This window comes from Chiroxiphia lanceolata, chromosome 13 (genome assembly GCF_009829145.1).
Source record: "Chiroxiphia lanceolata isolate bChiLan1 chromosome 13, bChiLan1.pri, whole genome shotgun sequence".
NCBI classification, from domain to species: domain Eukaryota; kingdom Metazoa; phylum Chordata; class Aves; order Passeriformes; family Pipridae; genus Chiroxiphia; species Chiroxiphia lanceolata.
The window spans coordinates 11,374,485-11,394,487 of record NC_045649.1 but is presented as its reverse complement, the minus strand read 5'-3'; the positions used below and the strand labels follow the sequence as shown (position 1 = coordinate 11,394,487).

At 36.7% G+C, this 20,003-nt stretch overlaps 1 long non-coding RNA gene across 3 annotated transcripts in view; it reads left to right on the top strand.

The window, feature by feature from the left end:
• Window positions 1-20,003, top strand: part of LOC116793276 — an 86,058-nt gene that overhangs the window by 17,436 nt on the left and 48,619 nt on the right. For 2 of the 3 annotated variants that reach the window (XR_004359421.1, XR_004359422.1), the window contains 3 exons: window positions 7,213-7,254; window positions 9,947-9,991; window positions 14,596-17,176. This is a non-coding gene — a long non-coding RNA (uncharacterized LOC116793276). Of the gene's footprint in view, window positions 1-7,212; window positions 7,255-9,946; window positions 9,992-14,595; window positions 17,177-20,003 lie in introns of those variants that run through there. The other variant, XR_004359423.1, reaches the window with a different exon arrangement.

The window sequence follows — 20,003 nt, the reverse complement described above, 5'->3', positions numbered from 1 at the left end:
GGATGGGTATTTGATTTTATTAATTTGAAGGACAACCTGTTCACCTATCTTAGACTGAATCATGGGTGGGATGTAATTTAAAACAATTATTCTTGTAGAATTTTCACTGGAATTGAAGGAAGAGTAAAGGCCTCTAATGAACATGCTTATGAAATTCAAAGAAAAGATCATAGATTTGGAATTGTTCCAAGCATATATGAACCTGTTTAGTTATGTTTAGTTATAGTTTAATAATCTACTGTACAAAGAGTTTTGAAGGAGCTGGGGGGAAACATAAATCTACAATGTTAACAAAGCCAAAGCTGAAGGTCAGCCTCCAGTTAATAACCATGCTCAGTGATATTATTTTAATGATGACACAATATTTAAGCTACTGAATTTGGCACTGTAAGTAGCTATGCATGTTGCACAGAGTGAAGAAGTGTGCAATTGGTTGGGCTTGACTTTCACATGTCTGTTCATAGTGTCCATGGATTCTGGTCTACTCTCAGTCAAATGTAGCCTCAGCATCCAGGCTGAATAAACCTCACCTGAACAAACCACACGGCCATAATTCAGCTGCAAATAAAGCAGGGCAAAAATAGTAGGTGCAGGTGCTGCTGCTTACACATTGTGAGCCAGAAACTGAAAAAGGTAAGGCATAACACAGAGTATCTTCTGCAGAAGGAGCTGGGGGCAGCTGTCCCCGGGGCTTTAGAGGCAATGCCTGTAAACAGTAAAGTCTCTGTTGCAGGACTTTAAGCTCCTCTTGTTTGTGTGGACAAGATTGCCAAAGTGATGAGAAAAGAGAAGACTCCACAATCTCCTGGAGGGACTGCATTAGCCCACACTGAAGTACGTGCAGCTCCAGCTGCAGTGCCAGAAATCACCTAAGTGTCCAGTTAGCCTGGGCATTTGGGTGCAGCCTGGAGTGTAGCCCAGTCCATAAACAGGCTCACAGGCCATTGCTCTGCAGGCAGCACAGACTCTGGCTTTGCACAGCTGTAGAGGTGAGTGCTGTGAGTGGCATTAAATGCCCTCTGTCCAAAAGATTTCTGTGCCAATACCAAATTCCCCAGGGCAAACTTCCCAGCTATGATAGTGACTGTTAAATGGAGTTACCCTAAACTTCTCTAGATACCATAATCCACTCCCCCAGCTATCAGGTGTATCACAGATATATTAGTAACTGTCATTTTCTGACAGTGATGCCCAAATGATTTCGGAATTTATCTCCAGAATACTGAGAGAAAAGATGGACTCTTCGGTTTGTGCCTTTGAGTGCTCCACAGAATGGGACTTAGCACTGATGTCACATAAGCCAATTTTTTTTTCTGCTCAAGAAAGTATTGTGCAACTACCAAATTCCATGGATGAAAATAATTATCAAAACTGAAAAAGGATATGGCAATAACAAAAAAAAGTAATACTGTGAACTGTTGGTATGAAGCTTTGTTTTCAGTATAAATAATTTAGTGGGGTTTACTTCAGCAATTCTGAACTTAATATACACAAAACTTCCCTCAATTTTTCTTGCTTGGATTTTGTCCCTACCTGAATGCTAGCAGTATAATCACATAACATTATAAAGTATCAAACCCTGGTAAAATAATTCCAAGCAAAACAAATGAGAAGCCATGGGAAATTATGGCATAAGATCTTGACAAGCTAAAATAGACAGTGAAGTACAGAAGGTGTCCTTCTAGGATTTGTGTGTTTGTGCCTGTGCACTGACACTCCTGATGTTCATATAAAACACAGGGAGAAACTCCGTCTGGTGTTCTATGGGGAAAATTTATGTAGACTCTTCAAAATTATATCAAAAGCAGTTAAAAATGCAAACTTAAAAAGTGATATAAGATAGCAATTTATTTATAAAAATGTCCTTTGCATTTTTGAACACTGTTTAACTTCCATGCATGTTTTGCTGTTTTCAGATAACAAATTGACCTTTCCAAATTCATAATGAGGTATGAAATAAATGAGAGAGTACTGAAGGTGAGTAATTCATTAATCATAAGCAAAACAGAGATGAAATCAAGGACACAGGAGCACAAACTGTAAAAGTAATAGGTTGCATAATCATTGTATTTAATATTAACTACGTTATGTTTTTCATGTGGGTTCTGAGAAGCTGGTTTTTTATGTTTACATGAAACTAATCCAAGGTAAATTTTATTTCCCAATATTATTTTTCCTAGTGGTCACTCTCTTTTTAATAAACTAGAAGATAACGAATTCTAGCTTGTCACACTGTTATGAAGATTTAATAGAGGGGTTAGCAGGAACATTTAAGCCTACTGAAACTTTTGATTTAAGGTATTTCACTTTTGACTAGAATGTACCAAATCATGTAGCTATATCCCCTTCTTGTTTGTCATGGCAAATCTCCCATTATGGACATAAATTCACCTGGAATTGCTTGTTTTGACCGAAATAAATTGTTATTCATATTATTCTGTCAGAGAAGGACAGAGAAAGAACTATTAGTTGAACAGTTCTGGGTCTTTATCCTTCAAGAGTTCAATCCACAGTGATTACACAAAGTGCCACAAGGTAGTTCACAGTTTACAGATGATGTATTTAAATAGTTAGTACTGGCAGATATAATAAAAATAATTTGTTCCCCCATGTCAGATTTCAAGAATATTGGTTCTCAAGAACAAACCAGGTTAGAATATGACAAGGTGGCACAGCAAGGATTCAACTCACTTCAGAATCACTGAACAGATGCTTTTCCCTGTTCCATACACTTTCATTTGGATGGAGCTGGTATCGATGCTGCTCTTACTCGTTATTTTGTAATTTGCTGGACTGAGAAGGAGAAAGAGGAGAATAGTGCAGAGTGAGAGCTATGCCATAACTTGCCATTATACCACTGTGTTTTGTGGTCCCCAGTATGATACACATTCACACCCTGGTCAGCTTTGTGTGTCTGTAACTCTGTGTAGACGGGCAGTGATGGGGGTGAGCAGCCTTCCTGTGAGCCCAGTGCTGAAACCCCAGTCCAACTCGCAGTGGGGCCCTGTGCCCCTCCCTAGGGAGCACATGGAGGCTCTGGGCAGCTCTCTGTTCCCATGCAGCATGGGTGACACTGGGGTTTGTGCTGGCCTTGGTGGTCCATACTAGTTCATCTTTCCTGCAGACAAAAGGTGGAGTTACCCAGCAGATCACTCCTCTTCTCAGTCCCTTTGATGGTCACAGGAGACAGTGCTCTGTGTCCAGGCATGTGAACTTGCTTGTGTGCACTGAAACCAAGCTACAGGTGCACTGATGTGCCCTGGAATCTTGTCCATCTATGAACTTGGGGTGTAGTCTGTGTTTGCACCAGTCTGGAAAAAATGTTCCTGGGTCCTGCAGTCAGTTGGACTCATGCTGTGGTTCTGATGCAGGAGCTGCACTTGAACAGCTTATTGGTGCCTGTGTTGTCCTCCCACACGGGGTCTCTGTGCCTGGCACCCCTCAGTGTGGCACAGCCCCCCTGGGAGATGCTGTAGCCCATGACAGAAAGGCTGTGACACCCATGGGCCAGAGCAGCTGTACTGCAAGTGCTGTGACTTGGGATCTGACTCAGAGCAGTCTTTGCTCACACTCTTTTTGGCTGTAATTAATGCATGTTGGTTTGGTGCATATAAATGTCTGACTAAGCAATTGCCTACATTTTGACCATAAAACAGGCATTAATAGGCCTGTTTAATAGTGTTTAATATTTAGATAAAAATCATGATTTCTCAATATTTCCATTCACAATTTTTGCAGCTTGAAGCCAAGTTCTATCTGCAATTCTGTATTCTGAGGGAAAAAAAGTAGCTGTTGATTAAAGGTATGTACTCTATCACAGTCATATGTTTTCCATAACCCTTGATGAAGAAAGTATCTTCATTTTTAAAACTCCCATTTCACTAATTTCCTATTTTCTCTGCTTCAACATTTCTACATTTTATAAATTATATTCATGTTAGATTCACACTGTGCTTAAGGTGTTTCTTCCTTATGTGAGAAAGTATATATAAGCTGCAAGGTGTTAAAGCCAATAATTGTTAGTGATGTTTTTCTTTCTAAAGAAATATAAAGGACACAATGTTCCATGAATAGACTGGTATATTATTAAGTCTGAAGAATTTGCCCAGATCTCTTAAAATCATACATTCCACTCCTGTGTAAGTGGAGAGATCCTCTTAATGTATTTACCTTCATTTTAGATGCAGGTGGTTTAAATGTGATGCTCTGGTTTAGATTCCAGAGCAAATAGGTTACCTATGATATTATCATTCCCAGAAATATATTGCCAAACACTGCCTTTCTCAAGCAATATGGTTAAAGGGTTCACTCTGTCCCCACTGGTCCTCTGCTTGAATGCTTTTCCCAAGCTGCAGATCAATCTTTAACTCCTCACTTTTAAATCAAGGTGAAATACCATGGAGAAGAAAGGGAACATAAATACTTCCAAAATCCAAGCAAATAGGTTTTCTCACTCTTCCTTCCCTCTCCTAAGCAAGCTATGAAAGCCCATGAAGTCTTCTCTGTGCTGGACCCAGGTATTTTCAAATTTTTTGAACCAATTTCTAATGTTTCAGCAGAATATATTTTTTTCCACGACACCTTCTGATGCTGTTACAACCTTCAACTGAGTATCAGAAACATTTTGCTATGGGCATGAGAAGTCTGTCACTTTAGAAAATTTCAAAAAATATCAGTAGCATATCAGAAGAATTTTCCTCCTGTGGGTACCCTACCCTTTTCTTTGCATGGTGTCTTGCATGACCTGGGCTTCCTCTGTACCTCGAACAATCCAACTCTGCAGAGCTTCTGTTTTTCTGCTTTCAGAAGCTGTTCTGGCAACAGACGGATGGTAACTTTCTATCCAAAAGTTTAAAGGTGAAAGGAGTTTGGCTTTTGGGGCGACTTGAACTTGTTTATGTCTTCAGCATATTTGAAATTTCTGTTAAAATATTTACCAATGTATTCATGAAATGCGAATAGTTGAAGGAATGCATTTTAAGCTAATGCCCTCTCCCAGGTTAATGATTAATACTGTGAGAACTCAGCTTGGTATTTACTGTATCATGACACAAATACATTGAACTCCAAGCAAGCCATTATCTATTTTATTTATTTGGTTTTTAAAGTATGCCATGTCAAATTATTAACTTCTGGGGTAGAACGGTGGTAAAAACATGAGTCAGGCAGTCCCCGTGGAGCCCTGTGGGACTCATTTGTTCACACCCTGTGTGGTACATAAAGAACGTGGTTCTTATAGGAGAAGGCTTTCTGTTTCCAATGCAAAATCTAAATCTTTAGATACATTTTACAAAAATATTCATTTCTGTCTTAATTACTGTAACCCTTGCATTCTCCGTCTGTCACTTGTTATGATAGTAAACTGCACCTTCTCTGCATATATACAATGCTATTTATTTCCTGTGGGAATGAATTTTTAAGTTATTTTAAGCAGAGAAGGACTTGAGGTTCTCCATTTCTTAGGTACTAAGAAACTTCAAGATCAATTTTGACTCATGCTGAGATTTTTCAAATAGTTTTGTTTTCATTTAAGCTTTATGTATGTTCAATTTTTAATTTTGTTCTGCTCCTTCTCTTTATCATCTTTGAACAAAAATTTATTTAGAAATTGAAAGGGCATTTTACTATATGATAATAATTTAAGTAATTCAGTCATCAGTAGTAACTATTCAATATTTCTCCCTTAGAAAACAGATGGAGTTATAAAACTGATATAGGTAAAGTAGAGGTCAGTAGAGAAAGAGATTTAGTAAAGCACGTTTTGAAATTTGGGAAATTTATTTTCTGTGTTTCTGACTTAAATGACTCACAAAAAGTAGTTTGAAAAATGGCCTAACTGTTCATTTGAGTTTTTGGACTATGCTAATGGAAACAAAGAAAAAATTTTGCTCATTCTCGGTATTTAAAAAAGTCAAAATAGCAAGTAGAGAATATGCTGTAAAAGGATGTATTCATCAGGAGAAAAGATGACTTGAAAATTTGGCCATTGCTGAATGTCTTTGAAATTCTAATTTGTGTCAACAAACATGCCTAATTCAAAATCAGTTTTCAATGGACCAACTAAGGGCACTTTACTCATTTATTTCCCTACCAGATTTTGGTATTATCACAAACATGTCAGCACTGTGGCTATTAAAAAAATCAAAATTTTCAACCTTCCTAATTCTGTAGGAAGAGTGTTTTATTTCACTAGAAAAACAGGTATTTTGCTTGGAATGGAAATATTACCTTTCAGGAAAGACTGCCTGGAAAATTCTGCCTGAAATGTGAAAGCTTCAGAAAGTTACAAAAACCTAAAATTTTTAGAATTTAGATTAGAAGAAAAATACTTGGACAATATTATCTATCCTATTGTTAAACCTGTAACTAGACCTCCCTTGTCTGCAAAGACTTTAAGGTTCTAATTCCATTTTGCAATTCCTAATTTGTTCATGGTAAGCCAGCCACAGTTTAAAGGCTCAAAGGTGTTTCACCTAATTTTTCTTATATCTCCAGATAGTGCATGGCCAAGTTATTTAGATACAAATAAGCCTTGAGAATATCATCAAATCCATTCTAATTTCATTCATGCCTTGGAGATAATAATTTAAAGAGCTAGTCACTGCTTGCAATTAAGCATGGAGAAAATAGATCCGTCCCATAATTTATGTCTGCAAAGGTTGGGCTGGATTTGTAATTAATGTTTGCTCCTTTTAATGAAATACTCCAAAGGTCTGCACTTCTGTCATTCATGGAGGTAATTTTTCAATTGATTAGTAAAATAATACTTGAAAAGTAAATGCACCTGCTTTAGCACAGAAATGTCTTAGTCAAGTAGAGACAATGATTGGAGTGCTAAAAAAATATCATTTCAATACAGTAGAGACTGGAGTTTTACTCCTCCAGAATTCAGAACTCCCACTAAAGAGAAAAAAGAGAAAAGGTAATTAAACCTCCAACAACTTCTTCAGCATGCTTTTATCCAGTTTAATTCCTGAGTGGTTTTCAGCATAGCTAAATACTTTTAGGAACACATGCCTGAATTGTGCATTTGTACAAGTGAAATATGTCTGGAAAGCATATGTTACAGCAAAACATAATTTTCGTATTTGTCTAGCTTAGAATTTTGAGAGGGCATGAACAAATAATTTAAAATTGGAAATTTGTTTCCATCTAGAATAAACACTTAGAATTTGACAGCTCATTTGGATTCTATTCTTATTTCCATTTCAGATTTAAAGCTGTTCAAGCGGGCAAAATGGCAAGACTTGGGAGGTAGGTTTAAAATGGCTTGTTATGTCCTTCCTACAAAACAACCACTATCAAGGAAAATTAAATAAAATAACAAGCCACTTCTGACTGTTTTCAGGGAATTGATAAGGATTTCGTTTGAATTAATCCCTCCAGAAGGCATGTTCAGTGACTTCTTCTACTTTGTTAATTTAGTCATTTTGACACAAAGTCTTGCTATTCCTCTACTACAGACACCTCACATTTTGTAGCAGTGAGCATTGTGGGAATTGACTGTAAGTTGATTAGACAGAATGCAGAGCAGAAGCCACAACCTATGCCAGATTTCTTGGGGGCCACAAACATGGTGATCCAAGAGGTTTTGAACCGTGCGTCATCTGGGACAAGCATTTTGCTTTCAGAGAAAGAAGCAAGAGAAGTGAATAAATGTGGTGAAAGAAGCCCTTATCTGGTACTCAGCCTAGTGAAGCAGAGTAATCCAGACAGTGGAACAAGAGAATGTGTGTCATCAGAACATTTAACTTTAAGGATAAAAGTTTATGGTTTTAATGCTATGGTTTTAAGTGAATCATCTGAAGAATCCAGCTATTATTAAAGCATGAGCAAAGCAGCATCTGAGGACTTTTAAAAATCTGCACCTTGAACTTAGTATAACTCCCATTAAAGTCAATGCATGCTGAGTCAGACTTTAATTCTTTTTGCACCCTAGAGATTCAAAAGGTGAAAATCCTGGCACTACTGATGTTTTGCCATTGACCTTGTAGGGTCAGGATTTCATGCTAAAAGCCATAAAATGACACTGACATTTCGTCATTGCTGTCTTGGATCAGATTCATAACAGTGACCCAGGAGAGAAACATCTGCATAATCCATTACTACTGTGCATCTACCCAACACTGTCTCACCACCTTGTTTAAAGGGAGGGAATAATCTATGATTTTGAGCTGCCTTTATTTTAGCTCAAATGAAGAAGAATGGAAAAATCCTGATATTCATTTTTCAATCACTTTATTTAAACGTTCTATGTAAATTCTTGGTTATTTTATATTTTATGTCAATTTAATTGGAAAATTCTCTTTTCAAAATGAAGGAGGTTTTGTTGGGTAGTTTTGGTAATTTTTTCAATACTATTCTAAAAACGGTTTGTAGTAAAACCGGAAGGCAAATTTCAGATTTATATTCCCTTGTGAATGAAGTGCTTATGATTTACAGTGAAAACTGTGAAGAGTTTTTATAATTCCTTAATGATCTTTAATGAAATATTTAATTAAAGACCAGCTGGAAAGATATTCTTGGTTAATAAAAGGAAATCAGGGAATGAATTGTTTTCTATAATGGCAGAGGACATGCACTATGTGATAGATGCTACATATCATTAGTAGTTAGATATAATAAACTGATAAAATATAAAATTATTCTGCTGGCCCATATTAAATTGTTTTCCAGATTGAAAATGCAAAATATTGGCTGTACATTCCAGATGATAAAAGTAATAGATTCCAAACTCATGGATACAAGTGTACTGAAAAATACAATTTAAACCTTGTGCAGGAAATAGTCCTATATATAACGTGGCTACTGATTTTCAGATTTCTGATGCTGTAGAAGAATATGAACCAAAATGTGTTGCCAGTTAGAGTGAAAAACAACTCTACTGAATTCAGTGGAGTTCCTTGAATTTGCTGAAATTGATAAGCTTTCCCCTTGCCGTTCTGTGCATATTTCTCTAAAAAAACAGAGATGAACCAATGAAAATCACATTCACAGAAATAGAGCATCACTGAAAAAGAAAAACTTTCTCATCTTATTAAAGGAGAAATAAAGCTCAGCAAAAATTAAATTAATTTTAATTGCATGAGGCTTTGCCTCAGATTTGTTGGATCACTTGATGCTGTAATTTCTTGGCTATTCTAGATAAGCAAATACACAGAAGATTTGTCATCTCTGTCCTTTCTGCTAGTCTCTATTGCCCTACATTGCAACTTTTACATGGTTTTAACTTTGCAAACAGAATTATCTAATTCATCACATACTAATTAATTATATAATTTAACAGCTTTTTTGGTTATAAGCTGCATATTTTCCTTCTGTGCTGCACACAACTGACCGTGAAGGATATTGAAAACATATCCATAAATTTGTCAGCTGCGATCTGACAATAACTAGATGACAAGAAAAAAAATCATGCTTTTGGTAAAGCCCATCTAGGACAAATTGTACAGGAAATTTCTCCCAGCTGCTGCTTGTTATACACTGGGCCAACTGCAGCCAATGTAATAATCTGGAAGCGGGTCTGAAACCCAGGAAAAGATCTGTGAAAATACAAACCTGTAAGAGAAAGTATCCAACGATGGAGGCAACTGCAGTAGAGTTAAAGCAGTCCTATTAAATAATGAGCAGTAATAGGTGACTGTCCGCTCTAAGTCACCCTTTAAAGCATCTGCTACCTGCTGCAGGCTACAGGATTAATTCTGAAACATGTAATTTAGCAAAGGATCAAGACTTCAGTCTGTTCAGTCTTCAGCAGCAAATAAATTGGTGGCAAATGCTTTGCCATAGGTTGTCGCATTACTTTGTGGCAGTCCCTGCATCCAATGCTTTCAATTATAATTCTGTTTCTTTCTTTTGACAAAGCTTGGTCCTCTGTGTTCCTCAACTCGGCTTATTTTATTAATTGCAACTTTGCAAATTTTTAATGTCTGTTTCTTCTTTCTAGGCTCATCTTCAAATACATGTATTTTTGAACCCCACATTTTCAGTGGTAAGAAATTCTCTCTGTGAACTGTCTGGTTAGGTGAATAACTTGTTTAAAGTCTGCATCCTTGCTTTAAAATTCATCCATTTTTGCTCATTATATTTGCAATAGAGTCATATTTTTAAAAATATGCTGTATGTAGAGGGGGAAGGGAATACCACTGTTTGCCCACAAGGCCTGTACCTTCTGCTACTGCTGTTTGTACTTAGCTGTGCATGCAGTTACCCAGTTTATGCTACAGCTCTGCTGGTTAAGGCAGTCAGCTTCTTGGGTAATTTTAAGATGTATTTCCAAAGCTACAAAGCTTTGAAGAACAGCCCCTCACTGCATCTTCTGCATAACTAAAATTGGAAAGCAAATCACCTGCTGCCACTACTATTTTTAGTAACATTCGACTGAGAACAATGCCTAGCTCAAAGCAGGGGTAGAGACTCTGGAAGCATAAGCAGAAGGTGTCACTGAGACAGAACTGTTATTCTACAAAAGGCTGTGTCACCCAAATGAACCAAATATTCTGCAGAGTTACAACAGACAGGTATCAGAGTAAAGCCAAACCAGGTACAGGGGGCAAACTGTTTCAAGTTCTCAGTTCTGAGCATAAGCATTTTAATATCATTTCTATTTAAAAATGTTCAATTATGATATTCCCTATTAGCTTGGTTTTTATAACTTTCATCCCAGTGATAAGCTTGCTACCCTACTAGAATCAATGGGTTTACATGTATTTAAGAACAGGCATAGCTTGAACTGCAGTTGATCTACTTATTAAAGCAGTAGAGGTTTACATGTTTCATTAGAAATCATAAATCCTGCCTGTGAGTTTTGTGCAAACTTTGTTTATCCTTCATTAAAACTTCTCTTTGTTAAGTAACTGCAGATACTGAGCCATTAGGTGTACTCATATTACTCAGTTTTGTTTCTCTGACCTCCTTCTGAAGGAGTCTACAGAGACTAATTTAAAAACCTCCCTTATATTCCTAGAGGAAAGTGGTGTGAACATTCCCGTTTGTGTCAAACAGCACTCAGAGTGCATATACTGACTTTACTGGAGTTACTTGGGCTTTCCACCACTCAGTGAGACCTTGGTGTCCTATGAGTTTTATGTAGTTGAACATCCAAGTCAGGAGTGATATAAAGTTTTTCAGGAATGTATATTTAAACACAGGTTAATAATAAGATTTTAAATGTTTGTTTTCCTCTTAGCATCAATGAAAGCATATATTTATGTGCTGAGCTCTTGAAAATTAATTTCCTGGACTTCTCTAGGGATAGAAGGATTGTGTACAATGCATGGTTTTTCCTTGTATTATTTATGAACAGAGGGGTATAATCTAGTAGCAACTCCCTTTGTGCACAATTTTTTAAGCTCTTGAAGTCACTTTAGTTGCACTGAACTTTGATATGAGAACGAAGCCCTCTTTCTCTTTATTGAGAGTTTTTCTTAGAATGTGAAACATGTTTACTTCCAGAATACCATGTAAATTTTCTTAAAGAGGTGCTTTGCAAATAAGCTATTATGGTACTAAAGAAAACATTGATTAGTTCTAAATGGCAGTAACAATTCAAGTGCATGTAAAGACAAGTGCATTTTCTTTCGATGTTAAGCCTCTGAATTTAATAATTGAAGGAAAAAATACAATAAGGTGCAATAGAAGAAGCATCTGTGAAGTGCATTATGCAATTATGAGTGCCATAACTACAATTGCCTTACCGCATCATAGGATGTTTTCTGTTCAGACTGTCTTTTAAAACAAAATATTTTTATTACTTTGTTATTTGGAAATATGTACTATTTGGAAAAGGTTGTATTTTTTGTGATGATTCTGTTGATTTAGGAAACCACTCTTGGTTCAGGAAATCCAAAAACTCAAGACACCATTCAAGTGAATACAGAATCCAGCTGAAGCAATCTGTTTATTTTCAGTCTTGTCAACATTGTTTTAACATGTGAAAACTCTGTTTTTAGGGGATTTCTTCCCCAGTTCCCTCAATTAAATCGTTACATTTTGCTTAGCATACGCAAGACCAGAATTATTAGAAGACAGATTTTGGCTGTTTATTGTGCTACTTGACTTGGAGAATTGTGTAAGTCATTAACTTTCTAGATCAGAGCCTGATTGTACCATTCACAGAACCTGTGCGCTGGAAAGAAGCTGTGTGATGGCTGTGTTTACATAGTCAAATTTGTTGCAAAAAGGAATACTATAACCTCTTCTTCATCACATGAAATAGGTCAAGAAGTAGGACTACAATTATAGCAGCAAAGATCTAGGTTGGACTTAAGAAAACCCACAAAACAACCCGATTTTTATAATAGTGAGATAATAAAGCACTGAAATATATAGCCTGGGAAATTTAGAAGTCTCTGTCTTTGGAAATCTGCAGGAGCAGGTTAAACAACAGCTGTCTGAAATGATACAGATACACTTGTCCCAACTCTCAATGTTTATTTCCATTATTCAAACAAAACTTCTGTGTTGCATATCAGGGTTTGGATTACAGGGTTTGATCCATTTTGTTTTGGCTTTATCCAGCTTCATGAGTAACCAGCAGTTACATGATTTATATAATATGTAACTGTGAAAATATAAATGCCACATTGGGAGATAGCAAACATATGTTATATTTCAAACCATATACTCATGGATACATTTTTGGCTTTCTGTTCACTTTCCTTTTTGTGTATGCATATACATTATTTTTGCATGACTTGTGCATACTTCATTCTTTGTTTATGTGTTTAAATTGCTGTTAAACACAAGATACAAATAGCAGTTTGTGTGTAATATTACTTTTTTTTTACATTTACTTCCCCACTTAGCAGCTCATGGAATTTCTTACAAGTATTAAAGGGAAAGCAAGTATTCAGAAAGTAGATATATTGGGGGGGTGGGAGTGAGACAGACGAATAAGGAGATAAGCAGGAAAAGAAAAGATGTAAGAAAAAATGTAAAGGATAGGGAGGATGAATTTAAAGCAGTGAATTATGATCCAAATTAGGATTCTAGGGACTGAAATTCAATTTTGCATCTTGAAAATGGAAGAAGCAACAGAAGACTTAGCCTGGATGACAGAGGAAGTACGTGTATTAACCAAGAGGTTGTACTGGATGAAGCTCAAAACTATAATGAGGAAAAGTGGTGGGAAGGTGTTTGGCCAATGAAACAGTTTGTCTGCTAGTGGAAATAAAAGTCTGATCCATAGTTCAGGGATTTTGGTGTATTTCCAATAACAAGCACATTTTAATTGTGATTAAGCTAAGGTTCCTTCATATGAAAGAAGTGTTGTGGTTGAAGTGTAAAAGTAAAGTATAAATGTTAAGAATAACTTTTCACAAAGACTTCCAAGAGTTCCTTCTTGTTCCTTATTAAAAATGTGGGGTGTAGGTTAGGAGAGAGTGGTGCAGTTTGACACAGCCATTTAGTGAAGGTGCATCTTGGTTGCTCAAATCACAGCTATAACCCCTCTGTGTGTTGCAGCTCTTCATATTTCATATCAAATTTTCTAAAGTCACTTGATGCCTTTTCCATGGATGCTGCTATGTGCATACAGATATGTACACACTCATTTACAGTGATTTCTGATCTAGCAGAGTTTTGTAAAGACCTCCAGCTCAATAGCATTAAAGGTGATAAATGAATGTATAAATCTAAGGGGAATGTACTAAAGTTAATAGTGAGGGTGGGTTTTTTTGCATAAAATAACTATGGTTTCCAACATTTTTCAAAGAGGTTCCATCTCAGCTTAATGTGTGCTGATAAAGATCTATTCTATACAACATTTCCTTCTTATCTCACCACCCCATATCTGCAGTGTTTCCTTATGTCTATTCCTTTTAAAATCCAATTTTCTAGTTATACTAGTATTTATTAAAAGCTTGACTGTGGGGTCTTTGTTTATCCAAAGATCTATTTTTATCATAACTGTTTGTAATGATTAAACCTCAACAACTTAAACACTTTACACAAAATAATGTATTTTCAATAAATTGAAATATTAACCAATCATATGTAATGGTTCAGTTCTAGCAAATGGATTGCTAGAAATCCTTAGGGTTTCATATAAATTGAAAACTGTATTGACTGACCAGGCTGCACTCGAATTACATTGCATTTGGATCAAAAAGCATAGAAAAAGTTCTCATTATAGTTCCCTGACATTAATTTGAGCATTTTTATATGTGTGTCCTATTAAGTACTTTAAGTGCTTTTTGATAATTGTGCTTTGTAGTTTTTACAGCACTTCAGCCTATTCCCAGTTCAATTTCCTCTTTTATCCGATGTTTGAAATATTGATTTCTGACAGATAAAAGCAAACCTTATAATCTCAGCAGCATGCAATAAGTGAGTAAGACGGGGCTGCAGAATGCATCAGGGAATGGTCATATTTGAAACCGTCTTTGTTTTATTACATTTCGTCAACAGAATTTACTTACCGCTTGCTGATATTTATGTAAAAGCAGGACTCCTGATAGTCCAGTGATATTACCAGTTCCTGGTATACTTTTGCATTTAGTAAGATAAAAGAAGAAACTCCCTTGGTGGTTGATGATTGCAGCTGCTTAAACTGCTGTCAGCTGGCTTGAAGTAACTGTGATTTATCTTCCTCAGATTGTGCAGCGTTCTGTCCGTGAACTTCCAGAGTTTGCATTAAAAAGTGACAGAAGATCAGAGTGCCAGAAGCTTCTCATATTGTGGCCCTGAAGGTAAAAGCAAAAGAAGCCATGCTTGGTCTGTGTTTGGGAACCATGTCCAAACCCTCTGCAAAACTCTTGTGACATGAGAGAGATCTTAAAGAAATGGGTTGGGATTTTGAACATGGACTAAATACAATTAAGAGATGCTAAGGAGTATAGACTTGGTGCTTTGTCTTGCATGTTTTCATGATGTTTTTTCTGCAATTTCTAAAAACTAGAAAGAGGAATTCAGTCCAATCCAATTTCTAGTTGATTAGTTAATGATGTGTTAGGAATTCAGTTTGCCTTTTTTTCCTTTTCCTTATCCTGTACAATCCAGTGTCTCACAAGTAACATTGTATTAAACATCTCTACATTAACACCTGCAGTAAAAGAGCAGAATATACAGGAAATTAGCTGCTTCACTTCTGGCAGTATTTCCTCTGAATTTGTGAAAATTTAGATCAGAATACTGTTTTAGAAGGTGAGAAAAGTTCCTCAGGTTACACAGTAGCTTTGGCAATCAATAGTAGACCTATCAAAGTGAGAACACAAGTCTCCATCCTGAACAGCAGGTTAGGAGCAAACTAAGAATTTTCTCTTGAGAAATACATTTTTGAGAGGGATCAATTTACCTGAGAATACAAGCAGATGAAATAAAGGAATGGGGGATATGATTTTTAATGATTTAGACATTTCTGAGATGAACACTAAGATTTTACTTAATCCCAAATTAGCAATTGCTAATTCAGTCACATGTTTTTGTGTTCAATCTTAGAAAAACTTGAAACAACCACCTTGTATCTAGGCCTTTACACACTTGAGTATAGAATTGTGTTCATACTAAGGACATTTAAAAATGTTATAGGAGTGAATTTTAATTATTATGATGGGCTAGAACTCTGCCAGTCACTTAGCAGTTAAAGTTTAATCTCCGATCAATTGAAGTTTTCATTACTAAGCAATTAACATTTAAAATTTTAAGTGATAAGTACTTAACTGCATTCTGGAAATAGTGGGTTGGTGGTAGAAAAGCCTGGCAGGGTTCTGAAGAATGTCAAGTCCGGAAAAGTGATTTGGTTAGGGCTGCCAGGGAGAAAAGAGCTTCTGAGCCCTACAAGCTTTGATCATAACTTATAAATAAAGGCCGATGGAACTGAGCTTGCTCAGTAGCAGAATGTGCTAGAGATGGTGCCTGTGGGGAAGGGAAAACAGTGGAGTAATTGGGAAAGTGTGGTTGTCTAGGAGTTGAGTTAATATGGTCAGAGCTAGAGGTCTAAACACAGGGATCAAGGTGCATGGCCCAGTCAGCCCTCTCTCCATCTGGGCTTGGCTGCTGACATCAAGGTGTGCTGAGACATTTACCTACCAACGTGTAAGCATAGGCAGAAAATGCTGTGGCTGATAGAAAATGAAGACTGACTGGAGCTAAACTTTGCAGCAAGGTTACCTCAGTGATGATTTGACAGTTGGGAAGCTTGGACCAGCAAAACCACAGAACTGAAATAATTCAAGATTTGTCAATAAGGAAAAAGACAAAGACACTGTTGGTTGAATTACATGTGTATTATATGTATATTTACCTTGAATATTCAAGTAAAAATCTATAAGCCCCCAAAACAGCAAAATAATCTCTCTATATGTTTTGGAACGTGCTGGTTGCGCCCAACCCAAATTTCTGTGTCTCAGCAGATCAACTCAGAGATATGTGCACATGCGCAGGTTACATTCCTATACATTCCACATATGCAGGTAAAGCATCAGCAGCAAGGATTCTGCAGTGGGTGATATAACTGTAGACAATCTCCATTAGAATTTCAGAGGAGCTATTTAGCATTTTTCATATTGCTTAGGTTATTTACAGTTCACTATTTAAAAGGAAAAAACATTGAGAAAGGTTTATCTTCTAATAAATCAAGACTATTATGACGTCAAGTCACAAAGCCTAAGGGTATAAAGGCAGTTGCAGAAGCTGCCTCTTGCAAAATATTATGTGTACTATATTATACTGGCTAGCTGAATTAAAAGTGCTTCTGTGAAGAATTAGAAACAATTAGAAATGAAAAAAATACAATGTGGAAAAAATAGGACTGACAATTTTTTGTTGAGATTCTTGTGGGAATCAAGTTGGAAAACAAGCCATTGAATACACCAATTGATATTTTCTAATGGTCTGTTTGAATTTGACGTTATATAATGTTGTATGCATGTGCATTCCAGTATTATAGCTGACAGAACTATCCTAATGTTTTTATCTGTGAAATTTCATTTTAAAATTTAAATCTCAGTGTTTTAACTGATAGCATTGAACACATCAAACTAATGCTGTTAAAACTATGAAGTGTTTGGAACAGTTTCAGAAGACCAAACTATAATATCCCTAACTTTGTATATGGGAAGGATTATATTGGCCTCAACCATCTAATTCTAAACTCTGGGACTCCAGTAGGCTGTTTGAGGACTTAGTGCTCTATGTGTATATATTTGCAAGTATTTTTAATATTTCTTCATAAAAGGCAAACTGGTAATATTAGAATATGTTTATATAATTAAAAAGTAACTTATCTACTTCATAAAAACACTGTAGACTGAATTCCTTTTTTACCTCAGTCTTTCCACCTTCCTCTTTCTCTTTATTCTCTTTGATGTCTGCAGCTGTTGTCTGACAAATAAGGCCAGCAGCTGCCTGCAGTGCTACTGTTTTACCAGCTGCTAGAGGTCTGCCTTCACCAGGCACCGGGTCCTCTCCCGGCCCGTGGTGCAGGGGGTGTTTGTCAGCCTGGTGGCACACACAGCCTTCAGCTGACAATTCAGTCTTGTCACGAGCTCTCAGCCTGCAAGTACCCGGAGCTCGTGTGCTCGTGTTGATTCCCTTGTTAAACAAAGTGTCCAAAGTGTCAGAAGAATGAATTCAAGCACGTTACACTACATAACCAAATGACAATATTTCTCTCATTTTAGCTCCTTAATATCATCTTCAGCTGAGTGGGAAAGAACGCAGATTGCATGACCCTGGGGAACTTTGTTTCAACATTTATTATTGGGAAAAGTATGCCTTTCAAAAGATAAAATGTATTTCAAATATCAAATCTCTCCCTGTGCTGAGCTAAATGCTGCCTTGATGTATGCATTGTACACTCTAAGTTGACAGATGTGAAGTACAAGTAAGAGCAGAATTCGACCAGCTAAATTTAACATAATAAGATTACAAATACTACAAGGGCAAAGGATTTTCTAAACATTAAATGCTACAGTGTGCCTGAATTCTGTTTTCAGATTTAGTCCTAGATAGTCTGGTTGTGGGGCTGCACAGTAACAAACCAGCAAAGAAGTATCTATATTTTGAGATAGGGGTCTTAAATGTACAGTGTTTAGAGTGACAGCTACTCATTGATGTACTGGGAGGATTTTATCTAAGTTTACCCTAATATTTTAGCCTTTTTCCCCCCTTCCTTTCTCAAATAATTAGAAAACATTCTTATCTCAGAATATATTCCGGAAAGTGTTCGATTTGCTTGAATTATTTAAAGTTATAATAGGAGGGTTTTTTCCTGAGTTCTGGGGAGGTTTTATTGTTGTTAATAAAACCTGTTTTTAACAGTGTTTGCAAATGCGGAGCACATGGTTCCGCTGAAACTTTTACCTGTGACTGGGGCAAAGTTTTATCATAGTGAGCCACTGTCATGGCCTTGTCTTTACTGCTCTTACCATAGAACAGTCACAGAAGGAATTCCCACGTGAGATCTTGTACACCAACATTTTTTCAGCAGCTAAATGTAACAAAATAAATTCGTATTTCTGTGCAAAACCACCACTCACACAGGAGCAGATAGGGAATATTCCAGTGATATAGGCTCCTAACAAGCTTTTCTCAGTTTCACCAGTAGTGCAATGTCCAGAAAAAAAAAAAAAAAGATAGCAAAATACCTCCTTTGCAACAAAACAGATAGTAGCTCGGTAGTTAGTGCTTATCAAGGTGAAATCTCAAGATTCAATAAGAACAAATTTTTCAGAAAGGTTGTAGTGTTTAGCTCTCAGGTATCACTGGTTAACAGAGTACATTCTAGGATGATAGGTTATTCTTAACTTTTGGGTTCACCTGCCCTTGCAAATGATTTGTGGGAAAACATAATTCAGTGGGTATTTTCATCAGTATTTTGTAAAAGGTCTAGAAAAGCACATCAACACAAATATGCCCAAACACGACAGTGGTGGTCCAGGCAGTCACCTGAGAAAAAGAAATGCAGACTGAGCATGTTATACCAGAGCAAGAAATGGAACTATGGTTGTTTCCATTACCAGTCAAATGAGCAGATTATTGGGATGGTGGATCCTCTGAGTAGTTTTGAAGGCCATCCCTCATAATCTTTTCCAATCATTCCATTCTCATTTAAATAAAAAACTGACTTTCCAAACCCTTTTCTGTCAAGCTCTAATTACTTAGTTCATTGTTCAAATCATTCTCTTTATATACTGCAGTTGGAAGGTAATATGTAGCATACAGACAAAAATATCTCCCTTATAATGCTCATCACTGTAACCATGCACTCTGGGGCAGGCCTGTGTGCCCCAGTTGTGCATCCAAGAGGTTAAATTTAAAATTTGTTTGCAAGTACCACAATTTCAGTGGTATTTGACCACTTATCTAAAGATTAAATGTGGCTTTTAAATTGTTCTCTTGAAGCAAACCTTGCTGATGTTGGGATTTGGGGAGATATTTTACTGAAACGGATTATTTTTTAAAGAGATAGTTTGGGGAGGGGGGTGGTGTGGTTTTTTGTTGGTTTGTGTTTGGCTGGTTGGATGGTTTGGTTTGGTTTTATTGTTGTGGCAAAGATAAATGTGAAGTTTAGTAAAGCTGTTATTACTAAGGGGGGAAATAAACCAGCTACAACTTCATTCCTTGAATTAATCAGATCTTTCTGGAAGATTGCACAAGCTGACTGAAGGAGACCATCCACATTTCCCCTTTCCCAGTGATGGCATTAGCTCAGCCTGCATGGTCTCTGCCAGGTTCCCATAGGACTTCTGATTTCTGACTTGGCTTCTTTCCTGACTACTGCCCTATCCCCTCTCCATCTTTGTCCAGTGACTCTTCTTCCAGCCCTAGAGCTATAATCTCTTGGGATATTGTTTTTAGGGCTATTTTAGCTAAAGATAGCTAGATTTTTATTCACATATTTTTGTCATAGATCCGGGGGTTTTTTCCCCTTTATTTTCTTTTTAGAAGTGAGTGGATATTGGTGTAGCATCACTCTAGCAATAGCTTACCAACAGGCTTCTTGGCTGTTCTGTGGACTTACAGAACTCAGGTCAGTTTATGGAACTAAGGTCAGTCAGAAA